This window comes from Amblyomma americanum, chromosome 3 (genome assembly GCF_052857255.1).
Source record: "Amblyomma americanum isolate KBUSLIRL-KWMA chromosome 3, ASM5285725v1, whole genome shotgun sequence".
Lineage (NCBI taxonomy): Eukaryota > Metazoa > Arthropoda > Arachnida > Ixodida > Ixodidae > Amblyomma > Amblyomma americanum.
The window spans coordinates 51,538,500-51,565,457 of NC_135499.1; the positions used below are offsets into that span (position 1 = coordinate 51,538,500).

The 26,958-nt window shown below is 47.8% G+C and overlaps 1 non-coding gene across 1 annotated transcript; it reads left to right on the plus strand.

The window, feature by feature from the left end:
• Window positions 1-20,898: 20,898 nt before the first annotated feature.
• Window positions 20,899-20,970, plus strand: TRNAS-ACU (transfer RNA serine (anticodon ACU)). Its single transcript has one exon. It is a non-coding gene; the product is annotated as a tRNA-Ser (tRNA).
• Window positions 20,971-26,958: the final 5,988 nt, after the last annotated feature.

The following is a 26,958-nucleotide window of genomic DNA, read 5'->3' on the forward strand; positions in this document are numbered from 1 at the left end:
TTGTTTTTTTCCTACTCATATTGTTTCCGCTTTTTGCCATTCTAGTGTTCCTTGTTTCTGTATATTGTTTTGTTTACACCAACCCCTGCAATAGCCCGATAGGGCTGCAATATGTATAAATAAATAAATAAATAAGGTAAAAGTGGGGCGCCAGTACCCATGCGCAGCACAATAACCGGATGGGGCGTTATAAGGGACATAGAATAGGATGACGCTATCTGTTAGGGGCCTAGGACAATAGCGGAGGCACGTAGTTGCCCTGCGGCTGGACGCTGGCCCACTGCTGTAACAGACTATGTGCTCCTCGTACATGCCGCCTGGGTCAGGTGATAAAAAAATTTCAGGATTGTACTTAAGCCTGCTTAAAAGGGCAACTGCGAAAGCCGTTCCCTGTCCTCTTTCTCCCTTCAACTTATATTTTGCGTGACAGAGAATACAGCTCGTTTGGTCGCAAAGGCCTCGGCGTCGTTGCAGTAGTAGTTCTAGTTGTCGGCACCACGCGTCGGAAGTATTCCTTCCCTTACGGCCTCCGAGACCCAAAGCATTCCAGACGATGGTTAGAGGATTGAATTGGGGTTTAGGCTAAAGCTTTCTCCCACCGTCAATTTTGACGGGTGCAAGTAATGTTATTTCTCTCTCTCTCTTCCCTTACAGCGCGATTCCGGTGTCCACCGAGATGTGTGACAGGCGTCATTTTCTTTCCTTAAATTGTCCAACGGGCAAGGCGTCGCGCTTCGTGGACCCCTTGGCAAGTCTGCAACGCGCTGACCTGTTCCACTCTTAAGAAGAAGATTAAGCGTCCTGCAATTTTTTTTGTGTGCACCAAATTTTAATTTTTTCATTTTTTTCGATTTTTTATCCTGTTCTGCTTTACGCTTTTATTTTGATTATTTTTACTGTTTTTTTATTATTTTCCATTTCTCTTCTTTTATCTTGCTTAAGAACTGTTCCTTAATCAAATTTTATATTTTTGCTTTATTTACAACACAGCTTATGATTGACAGTTCGTGCGGAAAAAACTATGCCGCCACTGTCTCCATGGGAGACGTTGAAGTAACGAGCGTTAGCTCTTCTTTGGCGCCATCTATCGTCCATACGATGTGTTACCACGTGATTGAGCTGCCGAGTGCTGACGTCACGGCCTCCATGTTAAGCCTAATCGTGAATAAATATTAACCTAATAAGGCAATATTGGCACCTTACATCTTGAACACATCGAGCCCGTTACGAATATGCCATTAGTTAGATCGTGAATTTATCAATTAATTATAAGCTATTAAATATAAGCCTAACCACAACTAAATGTTAACTTCATTAGTTATTTTGGTACTGTAAGGATTCTGGCGACAGCCCGTCTGGTTCAACTGCGTAGTCGGCCCGGGACACCTGCAGCCGGGGTCCCTGCACGGCGATAGGCATCTTCGTTCCCACGGCCTGTCCCCGCATGGGTTATTGGATTCGAGACGGACGAATCTGCCGCCGTTTGTAAACAACATTGCTACGGAGGCAGTTAGTGATCGCCGACCCGAGCAGGGGTAGCTCACGCATTCTACTGTGCCGTCTCACCGGCACCTCGCCCATTCGGACTTCCCGGAAGATGTGTTCGGCTTGACAGCGTGAGAACTGTCGTTCGGACGCGAAGACAACGCTCGTTCTGGTGGGGGCGATGGTACAGCGGCACCCTCTCTCTCCGGCGAGACATGTGACGGAGGCACGGCTATATAAGGAGTGGTGTGTGTGTACGACAGCGCAAGTTAGGCCACGCCCAACCTGGCGAAGACCTCCTCGAACCTGGGGAATCCTAGGGACCCGACCCTTTTCAAACCGGACGACGAGTGATGTGGGAAGGAATCCTCAAACATCCTCAGATCTTCTCAGATCCTCCGACCTTCCCCCATCACCCTCCTATGGGTTCTAAAATCTTCAAAAATAATGTAAATAAGCCTCCTGTACAGTTTCCTTCATAACCAAGTCAGACAACGTCATTCGCAGAAGAGACCTGCGGCGCTGAAAGAGTCAGCTCACTCAGGGACCCCTCATCTCTAATAACTGGTCGCAGCGGTGGGATGGACCCTGCGACATCGTACTTTCTCATCCGGTAAGCGTTTCGGCGTTTTGCTATAGGATTCGCCAGGCTTCAGATTTTGAGAGAATAATCTAGAATCACTGGGAAGTGTATGTGAATTGAGAAAGAGTAATCTCACGACATTTTGAAGATAGCATTGCCAAAGCGGAGAAAGCGTTGTCATGGACCTTATGAAATTGTCAAAGGCGGACATGCTGTTGTTATGCGAGGAACTGTCAATAGAACTATAGGGCAAAATTACAATACCTGGAATATGCAAGACAATTAAAAAAACACGTAGAGGTCGATCAGCTGGTAGATACATGGAATATGGTACGGGAGCAACAAGCACGCAAAGAGAAAGCCCATCAGGAGGAAAAAGCAATAGAGAAGTGGAATGGGAAAAAAGAGAAGGAACGGCAAAAGTGGGAAGCAGAAAAAGAAGAAAGAAATCTAAAGCGATTGCAGCTTGAAAGCGAAAATTAGAAAAAAGGCGACAGTACGAGAGCCGGGTCTCCTGAAAGAGCAAGCGATGTACAATCATATAGAATGAACAGATTCATGCAGCCCTATTAAAGTGGAAGGGACATAGGATTGTACCTGGGAAACTTTGAGAGAACTTGCGAAAGGGAGAAATTTCCTCGCAGTACATTGCCGCAACGGCTTCTGACATTCTTGCCATGTGAAGTAGCTGAAGTCATAGCGAGACTTAGCACACAAGACGCCGCTGACTACGAAAAAGTGAAAGCCAGCCTGCTAAAAAGGTACCGGGTGTCAGCCGAACCTTTCCGACAGCTCTTCAGGAGCAGAATGAAAAAAGATAGCGAGGGCTATCCGGATTTCGCGTATGACCTAAAGACGTATTTGCTAGAGTGGCTAAAAGAAGCCGAGGTTTACGATAGCCGAGACAAATTCATCGAGTGTTTTTGCCTTGAGCAATTTTACCGAATGATTCCCCATGTGCTGAAACTGTGGGTTCAAGACAGGGAGAAAGTCGAAACAGTTGAAAGGGCCGCTGAGGTAGCTGAGGAGTACGTTTCGCGCAGAAGGTTGAGCACTGAAGAGGGTGCGCCACACGCTCGAAACGCGATGCGAGATAAAGGGCATAGCAGAAAGACGCGAAGTGCTAGAAGTTCGGAGCAATCGGAGGCAACTAAGGTAGCGCCAGAAAAGCGTGAAGAACAGGCAAAGAGACAGGGAGCAGACAAAGCCGCGAAAAAAAGAGTGAGGCTTCTAGGCCATTTCGTTGCTACAACTGCAATGGTGTCGGGCACTTTGCAGCCAAGTGTACAAAGCAACGTTTGGTGTTCTCGTCCGTCGAGGATAACGACGAAAATCTAGAGCTCCCTAAGCCATACCTGCACGAGCTGCACGTTAACGGGAAACCGCGCATAGTGCTTCGTGATAGCGCCGCGACGATGGACGTTGTCCATCCGCCTTACGTTTCCGCGGACGATTTTACGGGAGAAGTCTCGTGGATAAAACAGGCAGTAGAAGAACACAGTGTAAGCCTTCCCATAGCTACAGTGAGAATTGAGGACCGTTTGCAGAGCTAATCACTGAGGCCGCAGTTTCGAAGGCCGTGCCACTTCAATATCCTTACCTCTTCTCGAATCAATCAGACCAATTGCTACGCGAGAGAGGCCAGAAGCTCGGGAGCGGGGTGATACAAGTTTTGACAAGGTCGAAAACTGGCTAGCTCGCTTCTCAACTACGTCAGATTCCCAAACCTCAGGTAGCCAGAGACGCGCCAGCCAGCATATCGTTGCAAACAAATGAGGAGGGAAGGGAACCAACGAGGAATGAAAGGCAGACAGCTGACCGCGCAGATGAGCGACAAGGGACTTCAACCACTAAGTCGGTAGAGGAGGCAGGAAACGCTGAAGGATCCGTTTTATCTCCAACATCGCGTAGTTTTGATCGCCTTCTGCAGGTGAACAGGGAGTCCCAAATGAAACAACCGAAGCAGGATCCCACTTTGGAAAGACTGCACCTTACAGCTAAAGAGGGCATCGCGAGACGGAACATAACGATGCATGAGAAGGGAGGCTTACTATACCGACACTACCAGGACAGAAAAGGCAAAACATTTGAGCAGCTGGTCGTGCCCGAAAAATACAGAGCGGACATTCTGAGTCTCTGCCACGGAAATGGCTGGGCAGGACATCTGGGAATCAATAAAAGAAAGGAGCGGCTATTAATGGAATATTATTGGTCGGTTTGTTTCAAAGATGCAGAACGCTACGTAAAATCATGCGATGCGTGCCAGAGTTTGGGCAAGCCGGGAGAGACATGGATGGCTCCACTGAAAATTGTGCCATTGATCTCGGAACCTTTCCGCCGGCTTGTAATAGACACAGTAGGCCCTTTGCCTAAAACAAAATCAGGCTATAAGTACTTGCTTACTATGCTACGTCCCGCTACAAAATTTCCCGAAGAAATTCCGTTAGACTTGAGCTCCACAGAAATAGTTGACGCCCTTTTTTCAGTGTTCGCGAGAATAGAATTTCCAGCCGAAATTCAAGCCGATCAGGCGACGGTCTTTACAAGCACCTTGACGACCACGTTCCTAGAAAGATGCGGAATAAAACTGTTACACAGCTCAGTGTATCATCCGCAATCCAAGAGTGTAGAGAAATGGCGTTCGGTGCTGAAGCGGGTGCTACGCGCTCTTTGTTGTGAGCATAAAGCAGATTGGGAGGATTGCCCGCCGGCCACACTTTTCGCTTTACGAACAGTTCCCCACGAAGCTACGGGGTTTACACCAGCAGAACTCGTGTACGGAACAGCACTCCGCTCTCCCCTCCGTATGCTGAGAGAAATGTGGGAAGGGACAGGAGAGAACCAGACAGTGGTTGAGTACGTGCTTCAACTACTGGACCGCCTTAACAACATGAGGGAATTAGTAAACCGAAATATGAATTGAAAACCTGAAATATGAATGCTGCCCAGTAGGCCGCCAAGGTCTATTATGACAAAAACGCGCGAATCGCGGTTTCACCGCGGGCGATCGCGTGATGATCCTCCGACCATCGGGAAAGAAACAAGCTGGAAGTTCACTGGGATGGTCTATTGGAAGTGTTGCAAAAACTTTCGGAGACGAATAACGCGCTAAGGGTTCCAGCAGGGGAAAGCAGGTGAGAATCTATCACTGCAATCTGATGAAGCCGTTCGTGGAGCGCAGCGGGATCGTCAATCTGACTCTAAATAAACCAAAAGAGCTGGACAGCGAGAGTCAGGGTTGGAAGGGAGGTGTGGACGCTAGTGACAACGTGGGGGAACGTTCTGGCTCTCTCCATGAATGCAGATTTCCTAAGCGGGACCCAGGTCGACACGCTAAAGCAGTTGTTGAGCGAATTCGCTGACATATTCAAGCAGCGCCCGGGAAAAAACATACCTCCTGACACACGAAATCGAGCTCACATCGAATGAGCCGGTACGGTCGAAACTCTACAGGGTATCACCGCGGGAAAAAGAAATAATGGACGCGGAAATTCAGCGCATGTTGAAGTTAGGGGTTGTAGCGCCAGCGGAAAGTGGCTATGCCTCATCGCTAATTCTTGTTGAGGCCCCAGGGAAAGATCCTCGTCCCTGCTGCGGATTATAGAAAGCTGAATGCAATTACCAGGGATCAGCTATACCCAATTCCCAACATAGAGGAAAGGATAGAAAGGGTGAGCGGCGCGAAATTCATTTCCACCCTCGATCTCGTACAGGGATATTGGCAAGTTCCCCCCTCAGAAAGCGCGAGCAGGTAATGCCACTTTCATCTCCCCAGCGGGCACCTTTCGACCCCTAATGCTTAGTTTTGGGTTGAAGAATGCCCCTTACAGCTTCTCTAAACTCATGGACATCGTACTGAAGGACATGCAGTTCTTTGCACTCCCTTATATAGACGATGTCGCTATTTTTTCGGAAACCTGGCAAGAGCATCTAGAACACCTAAAGACCGTGTTTTCCGGTTTACGACAGGCTGGACTGACATTGAAGGCAGCAAAGTGTAAATTGGGTTGCGCTCAGGTGACGTACTTGGGCCACGTTGTAGGTAAGGGAACTAGGAGCCCATACGAGTTAAAGATTGCCCCGATCGCAGCATTTTCGCAACCATGGCCGAAAACGGACATTCGCTCCTTTTTGGGATTAGTTAAGTATTACCAGCGATATATTCCTAGCTACTCACAGCGGGCTAGTCCCTTAACTGACGCCTTGCGAAAGGGAGCACCTACTAACGTAAGTTGGGATAACCAAAAAGAAAACGCCTTCAAAACCCTGAAGGAAGCACTCGTGTCCCGACCCTTGTTCAGGACCCCCGACTATGGGAAAGAGATTATAGTCCAGTGTGATGCCAGCGATAGAGAGCTGGGTGCTGTCTTAAGCCAAGTTGGCTGCGACCATGAAGAACACCCAGTTCTGTACATCAGCCGCAAACTGACCAGTAGAAAGGAAGCGTACAGCTCTTCCGAAAAAGAGTGCGCGTGTTTATTTCGGCAGCGCAGAAGTTTCGTGTTACCTGTACGGAGCAAAGTTTGTATTTGAGGCTGACCATTGTCCTTTAACGTGGCGGCGAGAGATGTCCCCCAAAAATGGTCGCTTTCTCAGATGGAGTCTGGCTCTGCAACAGTACAATTTCTCGGTGCGTTATAAGAAGGGGAAACTGCACGGAAATGCTGATGGCTTGAGCAGACTGATGTAAGCGGGAGTACTTAGAACAATCTCCCCCTGTGTGCGTGTCTTTTTTTAACATCGTTCCGAGTAATACGGCTGTGGCAATTTCAACAGGGGATGTTTCGCGCTCTCTCGGCACAAAACCAAAATTTAAACACGATTTTTTAAAAGTGTATTGTTGTCTATGGAAGAAGCCTGGTGATTCTTTGGCGAATTCCGAGCGCTTGCCGGTGGGGCAGTGCTTTGCTGTTTGGAACGTCCCACCTGCGCTTTCCTTTGTTGGTGGTGCTTTATGTTCTGCCTTGGCTGCGCTGATATTGCAGTCCAGGGGACCAACACGGACGCCATCTCATCGCTTCCTGCCCAGCGGTCGTCAACGCTGGACATTCGAGATTTTTCAGGCCGCGAAGGAGCTCTAAGGTTTTTGGCGACAGCCCGTCTGGTTCAACTGCGTATTCGGCCCGGGAGACCTGCAGCCGGGGTCCCTGCACGGCGATAGGCATCTTCGTTCCCACGGCCTGTCCCCGCTTGGGTTGTTGGATTCGAGACGGATGACTCTGCCGCCGTTTGTAAACAACATTGCTACGGAAGCAATTAGTGACCGCCGACCCGAGCAGGGGCAGCTCACGCATTCTACTGTGCCGTCTCACCAGCGCCTCGCCAATTCGGACTTCCCGGAAGACGTGCCCGGCTTGACAGCGTGCGAACTGTCGTTCGGACGCGAAGACAACGCTCTCTCTGGTGGGGGCGATGGTCCAGCGGTCTTCGAGCACATAATTCTTGCTCGGCTAACAACCTACATGGAAGACAACCACCTTTTCCCCCACAGTATGCTCGGATTTCGTGCGCATCTATCTGCGCAGAACGCCGTATTTCAAACTGCGCATGACGTGCTTGATTATACCCCCCCACCACACTAAAGCTATCCTGGCAGTTGACCTCACCAAGGCATTTGACAGAATTCGACACGATGCCATCTTATGTGAACTGCAGGCTCTACAGGTAGGCCCTAAAACCTACAATTACGCTCGCGCGTTTCTCTCGGGCCGCACAGCCTCCCTGCACATAGATCAGATTACCACATCCCCTTATACACTCGGAGAGCTCGGAACCCCTCAAAGGGCGGTCCTTTCTCCCCTTTTGTTTAACGTTGCTCTCATCCCCCTAGCTCACAAACTGGCTCTAATCCCACACCTAAAGCATACCCTGTACGCTGATGATATTACCACATGGACCACTCATGGCTCTGACGGGGAAATTGAGGAAACTCTTCAGTTAGCAGCAGACACCATCTCCTCTCACGCGTCATCCATCGGGATCGAATGTTCCCCATCTAAGTCCGCGCTCTTCCTAATTAGGCCAAAAGCTAGCGCTAACTGGCCCATGAAAATCAATTTAAAAGGATCCCCTATCCCCGTCACACCCGCCCTCCGCATCCTTGGCCTCTGCTTGCAGGATTCTGGACGAAATGAACATACCCTTAAAAGGCTCAAGGCCTCCACGCAATCCGTGTTGCACCTTCTACGCCGAGTGTCCTCCCTTAACAAGGGTTTAGACGAAGCGGACAACATGAAAGTAGTGCACGCATTTACGCTTAGCCGCATTCTATACGCAGCCCCATATCTCAAATTGAACCGTACGGAAACCGAACGCGTGAACGCAATGATCCGCCTTGCGACTAAGGCAGCCCTAAACCTACCTCGTAGCACTAGTACAGCCAAACTTCTTGCACTAGGCATGCATAACACCATTCATGAACTAGTTGACGCGCATCTTCAGACACAGTACCTTAGACTTGCCACGAGCGCCACTGGCCGCCATATACTCTCCTCCCTTCGCATCAACATACCCGCTAACCAGTCAACCCTTATACCCATCCCTCGACACATCCATGCACCTCTCGTTGTGAAACCCCTTCCTCGAAACGTCCATCCCCAATATCACATCCCTCGCCGCGTAGCTCGCGCTAATGCCCTCCATAAGCACTATGGGCAAGCCCACGATGCCGTTTGGGTAGATGCCGCATGTACAGCGCATGAAGCGGTAGCAGTTGCCTACAATCCAACCCTACCTCACCACCTAACTCACCGTCTTCCCTCGGGCTCTACGCCTGAGGAGGCAGAGGAGACCGCCATCGCCCTAGCCCTTGCACATTCGGACGCCCAATACATCTTCAGCGACTCTAAAACGGCTCTGTCCAACTTTGCCAGGGGCAGGATTCACGCCCCTGCCTTGCAATTGTTGAACACCCCTACCCAAAATTTACCGCGCAGGGTAGAGCTTCAGTGGGTGCCGGCTCACTCTGGGAACCCTGGAAATGAGGCTGCCGATAAATTGGCCCGAGGTCTGATTTGCCGGGCTCAGGACAGTCTCGATCCAGGATTCTCGAGGGAGCGGGCGCACACCTTTGCGGAGCTTGCGCAAATACCCCGTTTGGACCGTCGGACTTACCCTCCTCCCCACCCCTCTCTTACGCACTCCCAACAGATCCTCTTCAGACGCCTCCAGACCCGCTCTCTGTCATCCCCTCAGCTTTTATCCCACTATTGCGGCACATCCCCTGCATGCTCCCTATGTGGTGGTCCCCACGCCACACTCTCCCATATCCTTTTCGGCTGCCCTGCTGACCCTCCCCCGCGGGGACAGCACGCCATCTCGACCTGGGAGGACTGGGAGGTCCTGCTTATGTCTGCAGGCCCGACATCGCAGCTTGCTGCGGTGACTCGGGCTGCCGACGTCATGTCCCGGCATGACCTACTTGATGCAATGCGGGACCGCGCAGTGGCCCAGGGACCCAGCTGGGTCTAAAACTCACTTGCTGAATAAAGTTTTTCTGTCTGTCTGTCTACGAATGGCGTTGTCGGACTTGGTTACGAAGGAAAGTGTAGAGGGGGTGTATTTACATTATATACAAGATTTAGGAACCCATTGGAGGGTGATGGGGGAAGGTAGGAGGATCTGAGATCTGAGGATGATCGAGGATTCCTTCCCATGGCACTCGTCGTCCGGTTTTAAAAGGGTCCGGTCCCTAGGATTCCCCAGGTTCGAGGAGGTCTTCGCCAGGTTGGGCGTAGCCTAACTTGCGCTGTCGTACACACAAACCACTTCACATAGGCACACGCCCCCGTCACATGTCTCGCCGGAGAGAGAGGGTGCCCCTGGGCTATCGCCCCCACCAGAGAGAGCGTTGTATTCGCGTCCGAACGGCAGTTCTCACGCTGTCAAGCCGAACACGTCTTCCGGGAAGTAGGAATGGGCGAGGCGGGCGCTGGTGAGACGGCACAGTAGAATGCGTGAGCTATCCCTGCTCGGGTCGGCGGTCACTAACTGCTTCCGTAGCAATGTTGTTTACAAACGGCGGCAGAGTCATCCGTCTCGAATCCAATAACCCAAGCGGGGACAGGCCGTGGGAACGAAGATGCCTATCGCCGTGCAGGGACCCCGGCTGCAGGTGTCCCGGGCCGACTACGCAGCTGAACCAGACGGGCTGTCGCCAGAATCCTTACAGCTCCTTCGCGGCCCGAAAAATCTCGAATGTCCAGCGTTGACGACCGCTGGGCAGGAAGAGATGAGATGGCGTCCGTGTTGGTCCCCTGGACTGCAATATCAGCGCCCCCAAGGCAGAACATATAGCACCATCAACAAAGGAAAGCGCAGGTGGGACGTTCCAAACAGCAAAGCACTGCCCCACCCGCAAGCGCTCGGAATTCGCCAAAGAATCACCAGGCTTCTTCCATTGCCAACAATACACTATTAAAAAATCCTGTTTAAATTTGGGTTTTGTGCCGACAGAGAGCGAAACATCCCCTTTTGAAATTGCCACAGCCGGATTACTCGGAACGATGTTAAAAAAAGACACGCACACAGGAGGAGATTCTTCTTAGTTCTCCCGCTTACATCAGTCTGCTCAAGCCATCAGCATTTCCGTGCAGTTTCCCCTTCTTATAACGCACCGAGAAATTGTACTGTTGGAGAGCCAGACTCCTTCTGAGAAAGCGACATTTTAGGGGACATCTGTCGCAGCCACTTTAAAATGACAATGGTCAGTCTCAAATACAAACTTTGCCCCGTACAGGTAACACGAAACTTCTGCGCTGCCGAAATAAACACGCGCACTCTTTTTCGGAAGTGCTGCACGCTTCCTTTCTACTGGTCAGTTTGCGGCTGATGTACAGAACTGGGTGTTCTTCATGGTCGCAGCCAACTTGGCTTAAGACAGCACCCAGCTCTCTATCGCTGGCATCACACTGGACTATAATCTCTTTCCCATAGTCGGGGGTCCTGAGCAAGGGTCAGGACGCGAGTGCTTCCTTCAGGGTTTTGAAGGCGTTTTCTTTTTGGTTATCCCAACTTACGTTAGTAGGTGCTCTCTTTCGCAAGGCATCAGTTAAGAGACTAGCCCGCTCTGAGTAGCTAGGAATATATCGCTGGTAGTATAACTAATCCCAAAAAGGAGCGAATGTCCGTTTTCGGCCGTGGTTGCTGAAATGCTACGATTGGGGCAATCTTTAACTCGGATGGGCTCCTAGTTCCCTGGCCTACAACGTGGCCCAAGTACGTCACCTGAGGGCAACCAAATTTACACTTTGCTGACTTCAATGTCAGTCCAGCCTATCGTAAACCGGAAAGCACGATCTTTAGGTCTTCTAGATGCTCTTGCCAGGTTTCCGAAAAAATAGCGACATCGTCTATATAAGGGAGTGCAAAGAACTGCATGTCCTTCAGTACGATGTCCATGAGTTTAGAGAAGCTGTAAGGGGCATTCTTCAACCCAAAACTAAGCATTAGGGGTCGAAAGGTGCCCGCTGGGGAGATGAAAGTGCAATACCTGCTCGCGCTTTCTGAGGGGGGAACTTGCCAATATCCCTGTACGAGATCGAGGGTGGAAATGAATTTCGCGCCGCTCACCCTTTCTATCCTTTCCTCTATGTTGGGAATTGGGTATAGCTGATCCCTGGTAATTGCATTCAGCTTTCTATAATCCGCAGCAGGGACGAGGATCTTTCCCTGGGGCCTTAACAAGAATTAGCGATGAGGCATAGCCACTTTCCGCTGGCGCTACATCCCCTAACTTCATCATGCGCTGAATTTCCGCGTCCATTATTTCTTTTTCCCGCGGTGATACCCTGTAGAGTTTCGACCGTACCGGCTCATCCGATGTGAGCTCGATTTCGTGCGTCAGGAGATGTGTTTTCCCCGGGTGACTGCTTGAATATGTCAGCGAATTCGCTCAACAACTGCTTTAGCGTGTCGACCTGGGTCCCGCTTAGTAAATCTGCATTCACGGAGAGAGTCAGAACGTTCCCCACGTTGAAACTAGCGTCCACACCTCTCCTCCAACCCTGACTCTCGCTGTCCAGCTCTTCTGGTTTATTTAGAGTCAGATTGACGATCCCGCTGCGCTCCACGAACGGCTTCATCAGATTGCAGTGATAGATTCTCACCTGCTTTCCCCTGCCTGGAACCCTTAGCGCGTTATTCGTCTCCGAAAGTTTTTGCAACACTTCCAATGGACCATCCCAGTGAACTTCCAGCTTGTTTCTTTCCCGATGGTCGGAGGATCATCACGCGATCGCCCGCGGTGAAACCGCGAGGCGCGCTCTTGTCATAATAGACCTTGGCAGCCTCCTGGGGAGCTTTCATATTTCAGGTTTTCATTTCATATTTCGGTTTACTTATTCCCTCATGTTGTTAAGGCGGTCCAGTAGCTGAAGCACATACTCAACCACTGTCTGGTTCTCTCCTGTCCGTTCCCACATTTCTCTCAGCATACGGAGGGGAGAGCGGAGTGCTGTTCCGTACACGAGTTCTGCTGGTGTAAACCCCGTAGCTTCGTGGTGAACTGTTCGTAAAGTGAAAAGTGTGTCCGGCGGGCAATCCACCCAGTCTGCTTTATGCTCACAACAAAGAGCGCGTAGCACCCGCTTCAGCACCGAACGCCATTTCTCTACACTCTTGGATTGCGGATGATACACCGAGCTGTGTAACAGTTTTATTCCGCATCTTTCTAGGAACGTGGTCGTCAAGGCGCTTGTAAAGACCGTCGCCTGATCGGCTTGGATTTCGGCTGGAAATTCTATTCTCGCGAACACTGACAAAAAGGGCGTCAACTATTTCTGTGGAGCTCAAGTCCAACGGAATTTCTTCGGGAAATTTTGTGGCCGGTCGTAGCATAGTAAGCAAGTACTTATAGCCTGATTTTGTTTTAGGCAAAGGGCCTACTGTGTCTATTACAAGCCGGCGGAAGGGTTCCGAGATCAATGACACAATTTTCAGTGGAGCCTTCCATGTCTCTCCCGGCTTGCCCAAACTCTGGCATGCATCGCATTATTTTACGTAGCGTTCTGCATCTTTGAAACAACCCGACCAATAATATTGCATTAATAGCCGCGCCTTTGTTTTATTGATTCCCAGATGTCCTGCCCAGCCATTTCCGTGGCAGAGACTCAGAATGTCCGCTCTGTATTTTTCGGGCACGACCAGCTGCTCAAATGTTTTGCCTTTTCTGTCCTGGTAGTGTCGGTATAGTAAGCCTCCCTTCTCATGCATCGTTATGTTCCGTCTCGCGATGCCCTCTTTAGCTGTAAGGTGCAGTCTTTCCAAAGTGGGATCCTGCTTCGGTTGTTTCATTTGGGACTCCCTGTTCACCTGCAGAAGGCGATCAAAACTACGCGATGTTGGAGATAAAACGGATCCTTCAGCGTTTCCTGCCTCCTCTATCGATTTAGTGGTTGAAGTCCCTAGTCGCTCATCTGCGCGGTCAGCTGTCTGGCTTTCAATCCTCGTTGGTTCCCTTCCCTCCTCATTTGTTTGCAACGGTATGCTGGCTGGCGCGTCTCTGGCTACCTGAGGTTTGGGAATCTGACGTAGTTGAGAAGCGAGCTAGCGAGTTTTCGACCTTGTCAAAGCTTGTATCACCCCGCTCCCGAGCTTCTGGCTTCTCTCGCGTAGCAATTGGTCTGGTCGATTCGAGAAGAGGTAATGATATTGAAGTGGCACGGCCTTCGAAACTGCGGCCTCACTGATTAGCTCTGCAAACGGTCCACAGATTCTCACTGTAGCTATGGGAAGGCTTACACTGTGTTCTTCTACTGCCTGTTTTATCCACGAGACTTCTCCCGTAAAATCGTCCGCGGAAACGTAAGGCGGATGGACAACGTCCATCGTCGCGGCGCTATCACGAAGCACTATGCACGGTTTCCCGTTAACGTGCAGCTCGTGCAGGTATGGCTTAAGGAGCTCTAGATTTTCGGCGTTATCGTCGACGGATGAGAACACCAAACGTTGCTTTGTACACTTGGCTGCAAAGTGCCCGACACCATTGCAGTTGTAGCAACGAAATGGCCTACAAGCCTCACTCTTTTTTTCGCGGCTTTGCCTGCTCCCTGTCTCTGCCTGTTCTTCACGCTTTTCTGGCGCTACCTTAGTTGCCTCCAATTGCTCCGAACTTCTAGCACTTCGCGTCTTTCTGCTATGCCCTTTATCTCGCATCGCGTTTCGAGCGTGTGGCGCACACTCTTCAGTGCTCAACCTTCTGCGCGAAACGTACTCCTCAGCTACCTCAGCGGCCCTTTCAACTGTTTCGACTTTCTCCCTGTCTTGAACCCACAGTTTCAGCACATGGGGAATCATTCGGTAAAATTGCTCAAGGCAAAAACACTCGATGAATTTGTCTCGGCTTTCGTAAACCTCGGCTTCTTTTAGCCACTCTAGCAGATACGTCTTTAGGCCATACGCGAAATCGGGATAGCCCTCGCTATCTTTTTTCATTCTGCTCCTGAAGAGCTGTCAGAAAGGTTCGGCTGACAGCCGGTACGTTTTTAGCAGCTGGCTTTCACTTTTTCGTAGTCAGCGGCGTCTTGTGTGCTAAGTCTCGCTATGACTTCAGCAACTTCACATGGCAAGAATGTCAGAAGTCGTTGCGGCAATGTACTGCGAGGAAATTTCTCCGTTTCGCAAGTTCTCTCAAAGTTTCCCAGGTACAATCCTATGTCCCTTCCACTTTAATAGGGCTGCATGAATCTGTTCATTCTATATGATTGTACATCGCTTGCTCTTTCAGGAGACCCGGCTCTCGTACTGTCGCCTTTTTTCTAATTTTCGCTTTCAAGCTGCAATCGTTTTATATTTCTTTCTTCTTTTTCAGCTTCCCACTTTTGCCGTTCCTTCTCTTTTTTCCCATTCCGCTTCCCTTTTGCTTTTTCCTCCTGATCGGCTTTCTCTTTGCGTGCTTGTAGCTCCCGTACCAAATTCCATGTATCTACCAGCTGACCGACCTCTACGTGTTTTTTTAATTGTATTGCATATTCCAGGTTTTGTAATTTTGCCCTATAGTTCTATTGACAGTTCCTCGCATAACAATAGCATGCCCGCCTTTGACAATTTCATTGGGTCCATGACAACGCTTTCTCCGCTTTGGCAATGCTATCTTCAAAATGTCGTGAGATTACTCTTTCTCAATTCACATACACTTCCCAGTGATTCTAGATTATTCTCTCAAAATCTGAAGCCTGGCGAATCCTATAGCAAAACGCCGAAACGCTTACCGGATGAGAAAGTACGATGTCGCAGGGTCCATCCCACCGCTGCGACCAGTTATTAGAGATGAGGGGTCCCTGAGTGAGCTGACTCTTTCAGCGCCGCAGGTCTCTTCTGCGAATGACGTTGTCTGACTTGGTTATGAAGGAAACTGTACAGGAGGCTTATTTACATTATTTACAAGATTTAAGAACCCATAGGAGGGTGATGGGGGAAGGTCGGAGGATCTGAGAAGATCTGAGGATGTTTGAGGATTCCTTCCCACATCACTCGTCGTCCGGTTTGAAAGGGGTCCGGTCCCTAGGATTCCCCAGGTTCGAGGAGGTCTTCGCCAGGTTGGGCGTGGCCTAACTTGCGCTGTCGTACACACACACACAAACCACTTCACATAGGGACACGCCCCCGTCACATGTCTCGCCGGAGAGAGAGGGTGCCGCTGGACCAACGCCCCCACCAGAGAGAGCGTTGTCTTCGCGTCCGAAGGACAGTTCTCACGCTGTCAAGACGGACACATCTTCCGGGAAGTCCGAATGGGCGAAGCGCCGGTGAGACGGCACAGTAGAATGCGTGAGCTACCCCTGCTCGGGTCGGCGATCACTAACTGCCTCCGTAGCAATGTTGTTTACAAACGGCGGCAGAGTCGTCCGTCTAGAATCCAATAACCCAAGCGGGGACAGGCCGTGGGAACGAAGATTCCTATCGCCGTGCAGGGATCCCGGCTGCAGGTGTCCCGGGCCGACTACGCAGTTCAACCAGACGGGCTGTCGCCAGAATCCTGACGGTACCAAAATTAACTAATGAAGTTAACATTTAGTTGTGGTTAGGCTTATATTTTTAATTGCTTATAATTAATTGATAAATTCACGATCTAACTAATTTCATATTGGTAACGGGCTCGATGTGTTCAAGATGCAAGGTACCAATATTGCCTTATTAGGTTAATATATAGTCACGATTAGGCTTAACAAGGAGGCCGTAACGTCAGCACTCGGCAGCTCAATCACGTGGTACTACGTCGTATGGACGATAGATGGCGGTAAAAAAGAGCTAACGCTCGTTACTTCAACGTCTCCCATAGAGACGGTGGCGGCATAGTTTTTTCCGCACGAACTGTCAATCATAAGGTGTGTTGTAAATAAAGCAAAAATGTAAAATTTGATTAAGCAACATAAAAGAAGAGAAATGAAAAAATAATAAAAATACAGTGAAAAATAATCAAAATGAAAGCGTAAAGCAAAACAGGATAAAAAATCGAAAAAAATGAAAAAATTAAAATTTGGTGCACACAAAAAAAAATTGCAGGACGCTTAAGCTTCTTCTTAAGAGTGGAACAGGTCAGCGTGTTGCAGACTTGCCAAGGGGTCCACGAAGCGCGACGCCTTGCCCGTTGGACAATTTAAGGAAAGAAAATGACGCCTGTCACACATCTCGGTGGACACCGGAATCGCGCTGTAAGGGAAGAGAGAGAGAGAAATAACATTATTTGCACCCGTCAAAATTGACGGTGGGAGAAAGCTTTAGCCTAAACCCCAATTCAATCCCCTAACCATCGTCTGGAATGCTTTGGGTCTCGGAGGCCGTAAGGGAAGGAATACTTCCGACGCGTGGTGCCGACAACTAGAACTACTACTGCAACGACGCCGAGGCCTTTGCGACCAAACGAGCTGTATTCTCTGTCACGCAAAATATAAGTTGAAGGGAGAAAGAGGACAGGGAACGGCTTTCGCAGTTGCCCTTTTAAGCAGGCTTAAGTACAATCCTGAAATTTTTTTATCACCTGACCCAGGCGGCATGTAAGAGGAGCACATAGTCTGTTACAGCAGTGGGCCAGCGTCCAGCCGCAGGACAATTACGTGCCTCCGTTATTGTCCTAGGCCCCTAACAAATAACGTCATCCTATTCTATATCCCTTATAACGCCCCATCCGGTTATTGTGCTGCGCATGGGTACTGGCGCCCCACTTTTACCTTATTTATTTATTTATTTATACATATTGCAGCCCTATCGGGCTATTGCAGGGGTGGGTGTAAACAAAACAATATACAGAAACAAGGAACACAAGAATGGCAAAAAGCGGAAACAATATGAGTAGGAAAAAAACAAACGCAAGAAAAGGCAGAACTATTCAATAGCCGCCAAGTAGTTTTAAGGGAAGAGAACGAGTACAACCAGGTAAACAATTCTAGCATTCGATTACAAGCAGAGAGAAACTGTACTTAAAAGTGTCCGTGCGGGCAAAATAAGGAGGGATGTTTAGACAGTGGTGACATGTATTTGTAGATGGTATAGCTGAGATTAGATAACTCTTTGCAGAGGTCCGGCAAGAAGAGTTAACAATACAATGCAGAAATTTTAGACTAAGCCCTTCGTCGTGCCGAGAGCAGTTGCAGGACCAGTGATGAAACTGCTGTGGAAGGCGAGAAATCCATACCAAACCTATGGTATATGAAACGATTGGCTTTTTTTCTGGCCTGCCGCGATTTGGTTAATTTCGCGCTGTTTATTCGGGTTCCAGACCTGAGAGGCATATTCAAGTAGCGGACGGATTAGCGACTTTTACAATGTTAGAACAAACGAAAACCAAATCAAGCAGAGCATCGCATCTTGTAGGTTTGTTGGTAACCTAGGTAAGGTCAAATTAAAGCGAAAAGGAAAGTAGTTCGCTATTTATGGAGGTTCCTTTCACAAGTGTTAAAGTAGGCAAGTGAATGCCGGGGGCATTAATGTCACCATGCAAATGAGGTTGCCCGCATTGAGCTGCTGCTCGTTAATATACTGATTAAGAGATTGAACTTCATTTGCAGAGAAACTTGCAGGACGGTAGAAGACGCCAATTGCGGCATGAGTTTCGTTCAATAAAGTTTACACCAGACTTCCTATGCCATCAGGCGGTCACATTATTGAAAAGACCGAAAAAGCAACGCAGCGCTACCACCTTTAGTGTGACTTCGGCCTGCGAAAACCGCAACGTAGCCAGGAGGCGTGAATGCTAAGTCCAATATGTCATCATGTAGCCAAGTTTCTGTGATTCTAACTATATATGGTGAGTGTGCAGTAATTAAAGATAGAAAGCCTGCGAATTTGTTGTGCTTCTGGCATTCAGGTTCAAAACTGAAAGGTCACAATAGGAATTATGCTGCAGTCAACAAGGCGGGGGGGGGGGGGGGGGGGGGGCGGTACGTATTGACACAGAAAATCTATCTTTAGGGAAAGAATCGCGAGATGGTGATTGGGAAGTGCGATATAATTGAAAACTTCGGGTCTCTGATAAGAGCATTTGACACATCGTCCCAGATGTAACGAACCTTGTCGATAAAAACGTTATCATACCGTTGCTTCACCACAGAACGCTGGCTTCGTAAAAATGCTAAAACATCCCAAATTCTTTTTCTAATAGCATGGACGTTGGCTGAAAAATCTTCACTAATGTAATAATCAGACAATTTAAGTTTCGAGACATTTTTCTTCACCAGCAAGTTTTCCTGCAAATCCAGCAACTTAAGAATGACTGGCCATGGATGTCCTTTTTGCTTTCGACCGATTATGAGGCAACGCTCAATGAAGGAAGGGGGGGGCGTAATTTTCAGTTTATCAGGAAATATTGGTGTAACCCTATCTAGCAAATTACTCTCATTTTCATCTTGGCTTTCGTCCATGCCGTGTGTGATAATATCGCTGTGACGAGAGTCGTTATCAAGGTCATCATTCTTTGCAACCAGCCGAGCTACAGTTCCACTTAATGTTTTTATTTCGGAGCGCGGAAAATCGAAAACATTGACATAAACCTTCTGACTAGATGGAGACGATTTAAGTGCAACCACACGGGTTTAAAGCACATCAAGACACGAGTTCATGGCAGCTTAGAATGACTTAATATTGCTAAGGTCTTCGGCCATTTGCTTTTGCTTTTCAAGAACTTCAGCAAGCATGGTGACAATTTCAGCTGTTTGGGTTGAACTTACAACACTAGCCGAATGTTGAGTGGCCTTTGCAGAGCGCATAGGGCGCACAGAAGGGCTGCAATTAGGACAATTGTGTTTCTGTGAGTTGTCATTATTTACCGGTATTTTACCTGGCTTTTTTGAGGCTTTTGAGGGGTCGGGTTTAGGAGGGCCTTGATTGAGATCCACGTCTCCACTCAACAAAAGACGACTGATATAATACAATGCATTTCTGTACAAGTTAACCGCGTTTTGTGGGCAGAGGAACAGCAACAATGATCGATTGTCTTATTTCAGGCATCGGGAATTCTTAAGGTAACATACCTGCACAATGAAGAGACAGCGTTTTAGCATCGTGTCGCCGCCACTGTTGCCTTGCCCACTGACGAACCAAGCCTCAGATGGTGTTTTTATATCCTCGACTGGTGACATCGCGGTGCTGCTGATGTCAATGGTGCACGCACGAGTATCAAAGTTCCATTACCGATAGGGTCACTAAATGCTTCAATTGCTTCGGTTGTTTCTTTATAAGGATCTGCGGTAATGTCCGCGAAGGCTGCATGGAGCAAGAGGAGGAGGAACAATATTATCTTCATTTAAAAGAGCAAAAATGAATGTGCACTGTTAAAAAATCCAGACTCTTAAAGGGAACACAGTGACTAACTTACCATCGTACCCAGAAATAGGAGTTTATTTTGCTCTTGCGCCAGTCCTGCACCCTAAGATTTTAGGGGCGGGTGTGCATATGGACAAAATATGCGGCAGGTTCAAGGGTGTTCCTTTCACAAACGTAAAGATGGCTTCACCTCAGTGCGGCACGCCAGACAAATTGAGGAAGTAAAAATATAAAAAGCAAGAAATGTAGCCCCAGCTCATGTGTTTTATGGAACGAAATATGTTAGCGTAGTTCCTGTGACAACAACACGTGCACATGCGAATAGTAAAATGCATGGTCGGTGTTTTATCCGCATTTTACTGATGCATCGACACGATTGTGAAGGCAACATTCGACATGCGATCCCAACTTAATTATGAAAGCAGAATACAAACGCTCTGATGGCGCCGATAGTATGCCATTTTGAGCATTGCTCTTTTAAGCATGGTTTAAATCTTTCGCAGCCGAGAACATATATGCAGGGGGAGAAAACTGTTAGTTTGCTTGCGGCTGAAAAAAAAAAATCGAATTCTTGATTTCGTTACAAATGCCAATAAAATTTGTTTGAATAATACATATTCCGTGAATGTGGGTGCTCATTGCCTGCTTTGTTAATAGCATGTTCATGTACTTAATCCATACCATGGTAAAGCAGTAGTTACGACTGCATCGCAAAGAAAAAGAAATTCTTTACATGGAATTCTTGCAACAATATCTTTCAATCGGAGTACACACGAAACCTTGCACAAGAAACACGTCCAAAGTTAGCTATTTCTCAGATCAATCACTGTGTGAACTGAAAGAAAGGTAACTGTGGAGAGCTCGCGTTAATTAGGTCCCCAGAAGAGCCCGAGAGACTAGAAACCACGTGCTAGCAGCCAAAGTACGTGCTAGCAGCCAAGGCTGTGTACCCTGTTTCATTAAGCATTTTGATGAAGAAAAGAAGGGAAAATGGCCCAAAAGAGAACCTAATATACAACATAAAAAAACTTGCCGGAAGAACTAAAACGCGCATTTTCTTCAATAATGCACCCGCCGCGGTGGCTCAGTGGTTAGGGCGCTGGACTACTGATCCGGAATTCCCGGGTTCGAACCCGACCGCGGCGGCTGCGTTTTTATGGAGGAAAAACGCTAAGGCGCTCGTGTGCTGTGCGATGTCAGTGCACGTTAAAGATCCCCAGGTGGTCGAAATTATTCCGGAGCCCTCCATTACCGCACCTCTTTCTTCTTTCACTCCCTCCTTTATGCCTTGGCTCAGTGGTTAGGGCGCTCTACTACTGATCCGGAGTTCCCGGGTTCGAACCCGACCGCGGCGGCTGCGTTTTTATGGAGGAAAAACGCTAAGGCGCCCGTGTGCTGTGCGATGTCAGTGCACGTTAAAGATCCCCAGGTGGTCGAAATTATTCCGGAGCCCTCCACTACGGCACCTATTCTTCCTTTCTTCTTTCACTCCCTCCTTTATCTCTTCCCTTACGGCGCGGTTCAGATGTCCAAAGATATATGAGACAGATACCGCGCCATTTCTTTTCCCAAAAACCAATTATTATTATTATTATTATTATTATTATTATTATTATTATTATTATTATTATTATTATTATTATTATTATTATTTTATTATTATTATTATTATTATTATTATTATTATTATTATTATTATTATTATTATTATTATTATTATTATTATTATTATTATTATTATTATTATTATTATTAATATTATTATTATTATTATTATTATTATTATTATGCGTCGGCAGCAGTTGTGGGCAACTCAGAAGAGAGGGCGTCAAACGAGTGGTTATAATCGAAAGGTGATGATGTGAGGATGCTGCCTGAAAAAAAAAAAATTCGAAATTGGATGGATAGTATTGAATTGGAGCCAAAAATGTCCAAAAAGTGGGCGGGGCCAGAGCAAATATGCCGCGAAATTTAAAAACGCCGCAAGTAGGCGGAGCTACAGCGTAGTGCAATATTTGAAAAACCGGAAGTGTATACGGAGCCATAGCGTGGCGACAAGTTTGAAAGCTCGAAATGGAAATTCACGTGACCAGTGATAAGTGATCAATACGTAACCAGGACAAAGAATAATGATAAATTAGAGGCAATTAGGTAATTAATGAGAAGCAAAATGTAATGGACGGGTATATACTGAGTGGGCGGGTACGAAACATGGCGGAAATTTTGAAAACTCGAAACGGTTGCCGGGATGAAACGAGCATATAATTAGAGTTAATTGATAACGAAGCAATCAAGTGACCGAGAAAACAACCATGGCGCCAAGTTTGAAGGCGACCAGTGTGGAGGAGGCGTCAACGCTTTCGCATTCTTCCAATGCTGGTAGCCGCAGGGATCTCTAATGTTTTCCCCTGAAGGTTGTAACACATATTTCGGCGGGGGAAAGTACGTGCCATGTCATGCCTTCAAAAAAGGATGCTAAGCTCTGAAAAATGGATCCATGTGGCGCAGCAAGCCTTCGCGAGAAACCTTTTAGGTGCGAATTTTTATCACGGCAATTTATTCGACAGCAACTAATATATAAATCATTCTCTGTTGCGAATCCACATAACAGTGCCTCAAAGCTGATTCATTTCTGTACATAATATCACGTATATTTGTGAGGGGGACGTTATTGAAGTCCTAGAGCGAGACAGGAGGAAGCGGTTGTTGTTGTCCTCGATACAGCGGTAATGGCGGTCGATAAGCGATAGCGCAAGCACTACATATTTGGCTTCCAGGTAAGCTGTGTGCCACCTCGCAAGGTGGCAATATTCCCTAGAAAGCGCAAGACCGAAAGCATGACTGCCGCCGTTTAGCGAAAAGGGAACCTAAACTACATGAACATTACAGCTCCCTTATAAAGACCGCGCAAAGGTTAGTGAAAAAAAAGTGACTCTGTAGCACACGTATTGCACGTAATTACAGAGGAGAGCCAAAAACGCAGCAGCGTTTCGTACTTGTGTGTTTTTCCAAGAGAAATTTCGGAAGTATTTTTCCTTGTTCCAGTTTTTTCTCCGCTTCAAACAACCTCCGACGGAAAATTCTTTCGGATGCCGCGCGGAACAAAAATACACATTATAAACCCACTCCTCTCTCTTATTCCGAATTTAAAGTGAATTTACCGAATAGCCTGCAGGCAATATATGTGTATACTTGAGCGGGTAGAAAATAAATATCTCGTGAAATAGTGTTTTCATGGGGGCATGCGTAAATACACAAAAAATTGAGAGAGAGCTTCTTCGGTCATGCCCGAGACTATCAGAAAGTAACAACGTTGACCATTTATTAACAGGCCAATGCAACGAGAATCGCGCGCTAGATCCCGTTCATGAGAGTTACGCACGCAAGTCTGGCAGCATATTAACAATGCTCCAGTAAAAAAAAACTGCGTGCTGCATACTTTTTTGCTATGCCAATGTAATAAAGTTGGCTGCTTTTCGAGCACTCACTCCGCTGTTCGCGCTGCTTAAGTGATGCATAAGTGATATTTCAATCGCTCCCCCCACGCCCTATCACGGCACCGCGCTTGATCTTTTTGTGTGTCTGGAGCAATGAATGAAGGTGTTGCCTTGATTTACCTTCGGCAAAGGAAATGTTTTGATACTTCCTTCAGAAAACCTTGTCTGTGTCATATCAAATTGGATTATAATATGCACAGCTACTAAGACGGGTGAGCGCGCGTGTGCAAAGTGCCATCCTTCAGGCTCGCTTTACTCGTCGTCGCTTAATGAGTCTGCGGGGTTGTAGCCGTATCTCTAGTTCATAGTCATTTCGATATCTGAATTATGTAATTGTCACTACCACTGTCACTTACCAGGCTGTAACTGTCGATCTGTTTCATGTTTCCGAGCTGCCAACTGTGTACTTCCAGGCGCGACAGCTGATCCGATACCTGCACGGTGCCCCGCCTGGGCGGGCGGCAAACAGCACGCGTGCACAAAACCTACAAAGAACGCCATCTGGCCAAAAATGAATGAAATAAAGGCTACAGCTTTCGTTAATCGCACCTTCTATATCCTATTTCGGCAATTTTACAAAAAGTCGCAATTTAATACAGCATCCCTTTAAGCAGCATGCGGTAATAATCTGCAACATTCGTTTCGTCAAACCAAAAACAGCTGTGCCCAGAATGATCCCTTCATAGGATACGGGGAAAGAGCGGCCTGACGCACTGCAGATCTTGGCACTTAGATACTTAGAAGCCGCAAGCCCTGAGGCCAATCTTCTGTAAAATATCCTTTGAAAATTGCAAACCAGCATGCATGAGAACATAAGATTGCTTACCATTCGAGGCAGATGTGTAGTAATGCCGAGCTGCTCCACGTCTCCGCATCACGGCAGCGTTTTTTTTTTCATCAACGCTGACTTCAAGAAAACAGTTGCCAAATTGCAAATACATTCTGGTGCATGAACTTGCGCACATAGTATCTACGCCCGTGCTTCCTGACTTCAAACTTAGAAATGTGAGCGATCCCCAGCCTTTCTGCCAATCTAACACATATAAACGCATTCGGCATAGCCTCCAAAGGCCGCTTCTCTCCTGATACGTCATATACGGTACTTGGTCCGCCGTAAATGAACCTACACTGTAAAAAAGTGTACAAAATTACAGGTGTTTTTACAGAAATTTATTGTTGCCGCGCGGAAAAAATCTGTTACTAGAAATAACAGAAACGTGATCAAGCAAAAAACAGACATTTTCTGTTTTTGACCGCCGTGGTCTAGTCACGTGCATTTCTAGTAAGACATAACCAACGAAAAATTCACCTGAAAAGCTTAAAAACCTTCGTTTATTTTTTAAAGCCTAGACCTTAGTAAACTAAAGCGTAGCGCTAAATTTTCCGATACGGAGCTGCACTTCGCAAGATGGCTGCCAAATGAAGAGCGGTAGATTTCTTGCTGCGTCAATTGGTTCGGTTTATTTGGGCAGGTGAGTGAAAAAACAATCTCTGCCGCTTGATACAGACAGTATGTTTTGCTTTGTGTCACCTGACGTGGTCTCTAATCTGTATTGTAGATGATACGTACGATGGAGGTGGTTTACTGTAGCGAAATGTTAAAGCATGTGCACAGACAGCAGCTCGCATCTCATAAAATGGCGGGGAAGCCCGAGCCGTGAGTGGCTTTTATCCTCCACATTGTGGTTTCAAGCTGTCTATGCTCCGTAAACTGTTTACGGTGGATGTTCAGCTCTGACACGCAGTTAAAACGAACAGGACGAGCGCTGACGCGCGAAAGACGTGCCTCCGCGGACGCCGCCGTAGCGGCAAGCATCTTCTGTTTAGTTCCATCGAGCTAGCTTCTAAATCCTGCTGCAGCCTCGATACAGTAACCACAAAGCCTTAATTTTCCTCGCGTTCATTATTGTTTCTAAGGGCTATTTGAAATATTTGCACTGTGTTTTAGCGTGATGTGCGCGTTGAAGTTGAGATCTGCCAGGGGCCGGGTTCTGGCTTGGGCTGCGGCTCGCGCGATTGGTCGCCGCGCGGGCTGTCGTCATGCAGCCGGCGCATCGGCCAATCGCGCGAGCCGAAACCAGTATCGCAAGGTTCTGGCCCCTACGTCAGCATGTAGTTCCGAATGCAGCGGCATCGCATATTGCTCACTTGGGGCTACGGCAGTGCAGAGGCCGTTCGGCTGGCGCTATCCTCGAACTCGCGAGTGTTCAAACTCTATGTACGCGAACTTTCTCGAGAAATCAAAGATGCGTCTGGGCGCTTGCCTAGCTGTCGACAAGCAACGTCGACCCGAAGGCGGATCGTTGGTCTCCCGCTTTGCGGTTGCTGCGCGGCTGCGCTCTCGCGTGTATTGCGGTGGAGCATGTCTTCGCCCCAGTAGGCTCGGCGGCCTGGTCGCCGCCGCTGTATCGGCTTAAGCGTCAGATAAAATTCCACACGGCTTTTGCTATTGCTGTGAAATATATTCTAAAAATTGTAATGCTGAATATCCTCTTTGCTCTATTAGCCGGGTAATGAGAACTACCATATTGGGTTATTTCACGTATTACGGACTGTCATGACGTTCAGATGCATGTTATGTTGGGCACGGGCCGTCGATCACCCGTACGGATCGGTTCTCTTCGAAGGCTGGCGCTGTATTGCAAACAGCGTAGATGCTTGAGCGCATGCTGAAATTACGAGCAGACTGAGGGCGCAGGTTACTTGACTGCTTGTTAAGGGCTAAGCTTAGACTTCGAGCGAATGCGCATTTCTGCTGACGTAGTCTGTCGCGTCGCCTGTCGCCGACGCTTGCATTCAACCTGGTACGAGTTAGCGGTGCTTGCCGCGCGCAACCAGGCGTGCAGACGTCGATCTGTGCTATGTTGCTAGGTGCTCATCTTTGAAGCATCTAGAAAGGAGCAAATATAGCGTGTAACTTAAATGCGTAGCCTAGTCATTGAAGTGCGCGTAGCAAGAAGCATGGAGGACACACTTTGAACGAGGCTTTAGCCGTGTGTTTACAGCGATGTCCGCTCTTAATTAATAATGAGAATCCACGGAGAACGTTGCAGGCATCATTAAACAATTTGTTTTGTTTTTTTCACTCAAGAATGAACCAACAAGCCCGATTTAACGCTCAAAGCCAGGGTTCGTTAGTTCAATTATGAAGCGTATAGAGGGCATGACACACGTATGTCCCGGATTACCTCGTCAATTCGATTTGATATGTACGTCGCTGTGAGACATTCATGTTGCACGGGGCCTCTACTAGAACTGAAAGAAATCAAAGCCTGCTGGAATACAAGCAGATTTTGGTGCATAGCCCTGGTGCTTTTCTCCTGGCTTAAGTATATTAATAAAACAACTTGCATAACGGTATTTCTAAGGCTGATTTTAACTCTGGTGGCGACTAGCAAATCTATATAGTGAATTACTCCTTCCAAAAATTAATATTTCAATTCCGTTACGTATTTTCAATACAGCACGCCTGCTGTAGTCAAAGAATTAAAGCTGAAGCTGGCTACTGTCGTTACTCTATAGCGGGATCGGGCAATTCCTGCAAAAAATCGCTACTGGGTTGTACGGAGCGAGTAAATCGTATGCGTGCTCGAGGGTTATAAGCGAGACTGAGCGAGCAATGCCTGCGTCTCGTCA